Source organism: Alligator sinensis, unplaced genomic scaffold (genome assembly GCF_000455745.1).
Source record: "Alligator sinensis unplaced genomic scaffold, ASM45574v1 scaffold491_1, whole genome shotgun sequence".
Taxonomy (NCBI): Eukaryota; Metazoa; Chordata; order Crocodylia; family Alligatoridae; genus Alligator; species Alligator sinensis.
This window is the reverse complement of record NW_005843169.1, coordinates 200,853-204,349: the sequence shown is the minus strand read 5'-3', so window position 1 is coordinate 204,349 and position 3,497 is coordinate 200,853. Positions and strand designations below refer to the sequence as shown.

Genomic DNA, 3,497 nt, shown 5'->3' with positions numbered 1-3,497 from the left:
ATTCCTGCTCCCAGGACTGCAGGGTAGCAATCAATGGACTTAAAATTCTGGAGCTCAGATTTGAGCATTTTAACAGTGCCTTCAAGCCTGAAATTCAATGAGCTGTCACTGAGCAGGGTAGCATGCAACAACCCCTCCCCCTGTTTGACATGGAGGCCATTCATCTTCTAAAATAATTTTGAGTGACTCATTTAACTTGTCTCAATGCAAGTCATAACTGATTGGTATTAAGGAAGTAAGGTATAACAACTAAAAGGCCTTTGTGTGTCTTAAAAAAAAAATTAGATGACTAGCACTCCTGTTGGCAGACCAACCAAAAGTGCAAAAAAGGACCCAACTGTGAAAACTATGATTGTCTCTGATTCATTGACTTCAATGGGAGCAAGAAGTTTTGAGAATATTTTATTAAAAGAACAAAAGCCCAAGTTCAGACTATGAGAGAGAAAAGTAGCTCTGGAAAGAAGAGAGGTAAATTGTAAAGATAACAAAGCTTTTGCTTTGCCTATATAAGGAGTGAAATTTTGAACCATGTGGAAAATAAAATGAAAAATTTTAAGCTAATGTCCCATCCCTGCAATGCAAGCTAATAAGGATTAGTCATTAGATTAATAATGTAAAGAAAGCAGAGTAAAATGTACACACCCATGTAGACAAGTACAGGAAAATTCCTTTTGCAACAGTCTAAATCCTTAACAACATACACATTATATTGATCATAATGCAATATACAATCAGCTTGTTTTGACACAAAGAACTTAATTTATACAATTGAAAATGTCTAGGTTTTAGACATTCCCTTTCCTTTCTACAGCCACTGATTTTATCTTAAGCAATATACCTTTTCTGTGAGAAGGGAATGTAAATTAGTAAAAGTAATTGACTTTGCATGTAATAAAAAACCTGCATTGAACCATACAGAAATGCAATGCAATGAATGTTTCATAATTCTGAACTGAACAGGGCATTGTGAGGATTCGAAATGTTTAATTTCTTTTACAAGCTTTTCTATCCTACTCACCCAGGTAATAATATTTTACAATGCATAGCACTCAAGTACTATTTAGATATTAGTAAAATTTTTCAGCAGCACTTACTTTTCAGAGCAGTAATCCTGGTAAAAGAACAGAGGTAAAAACAAAATCAGCACGCCAGAAACAACTAGGTGTTTATAGTTCAACCTCACAAAGCACAAAGAATCTGTTAGTTCACCTGATCATTAACACCACTCCTACTTTCCCAGTCTAATTTGTGCATACTTTCTCTCTTTTTCCCTCCTTCCTCCCCTCCCTTAATCATCCTTCATGGCAACTCCTGCATAGCAGGAAAATGATTCAGACTGGAGTTTCTGTTGCCTGCCGGCTCTCAAAAGCAGCAACATGCTCCAGCAGGAAAGCAGTACTTGCCTTTAGCAAGTGAAGTTACCTGATCACCAGACCAGAAAAGAGGAAGAGTCTGAAAGAGAGAAAATAGGAGTCACTAGGCAATTAAAAGATCTTCTGAGCAAAACCAATGTTCCAGGTCATATCTAAACTGATATTTGTGTGATCACATACAGGGGGAGGAAAGCAAGCCCGTTGTACCGATTCACAGAAATTTAGGGCTGGAAGGGACCTCATAAGATCATCGGGTCTAGCCCCGCTGCTCTGGGCAGGAAAGGCTGCTGGAATTAAATAACCCCAGCAATGTGTGTGTCCAGTCTCCTTTTGAAGATCTCCAGGGTAGATGCCTGCACCAGGGGTCTATTCCAGAGTACTGGGAGTCTATTCCAGAGTCTGGTCACACGAACCACGAAGAAGTTTTTTCCTTATATCCAGTCTGAAACTTTCTTCAAGGAGTTTACAACTGTTGCTCCTGGGGTGCTTTGGTGAATAGTTGTTCGCCTAGCCCCTGATGCTCTCCCCTGATATATCTGTAAGCTGCCACCAAATCCCCACAAAGTCTTCTCTTTTCTAGGATGAATAGTCCCATATCTGTCAGCCTTTCCTCATATGGCTTTCTCTTCAGGCCTCTAATCATATGAGTGGCTCTTCTCTGGACTCTCAAGCTTCTCCACATCCTTCTTGAATGTGGCACCCAGACTGGATGCAGTACTCCAGCTGTGGCCTCACCAATGCTGAGTAGAGCTAACTAACTTCCTTAGTTTTTCTTGAGATGCATCAGTTGATGCATGCCAGCATATTGTTTGCTCTGCTAGCTGTAGCATCACACTGGTAGCTCATATTCATTGTATAGTCAATTATGACCCCCAGGTCCCTTTTGGATATGGTGCTAGCTAGTGTAGCACTGCTGAGCCTGTAAGTTTCTTGTGGATTTTTCCTCCCCAGATGGAGCACTTTACACTTCTCAGTACTGAACAGCATCTGGTCAAAGGGCTGGACATTTTAAATTCATTTAATTTTACTCTGAAGCAGTGCTTTAGAGTGATTTTGCAGTGGTACCTGTATGCATTTGACTGATTTTTCTCCAGAAAAGCTCAGACAGTGACCAATCCCTGTGCCAATCCATGAGGAAGAGTATCGATAACTTTCCTCCCCTTTTCCTCTAGACGAAGGGCCTATGACTACCACAGACTATGCTCTTCAGCATGTCAGGACTTGCTTCTCTGCTTAGTGGGACACTACCTATCCCAGAAAGTTAGCTTGGTTTATTTCCTCCACACTGCTGTACTTGCCAGCAGACCTACCTGGCTGCAGAGAGAACCATTTGCAGCTGTGGTCCCCAAGAGTTCTTGGATGTCCATGCATTTGTTTAAGTTCTTTCTGAATCCAAACAGTTATATACTTAGTGCAGTGCATGATTGCATCTCAGTATTCTGACATGACCTATGGGATCTGTAAGGTACAACTGCAGTATGAAAAATATTAAAATATTCGTGAGTCTGTTTCATAGGTGTTAGGGTCGGAAGGGACCTCAGTAGATCATCAAGTCTGATCCCCTGCCCTGGGCAGGAAAGAGCACTGGGGTCAGACGACCCCAGCCAGGTGCTTGTCCAGTCTTCTCTTGAAGACCCCCGGGGGTAGGGAGAGCACCACCTCCCTTGGAAACCCATTCCAGATTCTGGCAACCCTTACGGTGAAGAAGTTCTTCCTAATGTCCAACCTACATCTGCTCTCTGTCAGTTTGTGGCTGTTGTTCCTGGTTATTCCAAGGAGTGGCCTGGTAACCAGAGCATCTCCAATTTCTTGCTGCCCTCCCTCAATGAATTTGTAAACAGCCACAAGATCACCTCTCAGCCTTCTCTTGCAGAGGCTGAAGAAATTCAGGTCTCTCAGTCTCTCCCCATAGGGCCTCACCTGAAGGCCCCTAACCATACGAGTGGCCCTCCTCTGGACCCTCTCAAGGTTATCCACATCCCCCTTGAAGTGCGGCATCCAGAACTGGATGCAGTACTCCAACTGCGGCCTCATCAGTGCCACATAGAGGGGAAATGTCACCTCCCTGGACCTGTTTGTGATTTACCTGCTAATGCATGATAGAATGTGGTTAGCTTTACTAAT

General features: G+C 42.6%; 1 protein-coding gene across 1 annotated transcript in view; it reads right to left on the bottom strand.

Annotated features, from left to right (window-relative positions):
* SERPINB5 (serpin family B member 5) overlaps window positions 1–1,205 on the bottom strand; it is a 21,936-nt gene extending 20,731 nt beyond the window's left edge. The window contains exon 1 of the mRNA XM_006037776.3: window positions 1,095–1,205. The gene's annotated coding sequence lies outside the window, so the exon portion shown is untranslated. The remainder of the gene's footprint in view (window positions 1–1,094) is intronic.
* Window positions 1,206–3,497: the final 2,292 nt, after the last annotated feature.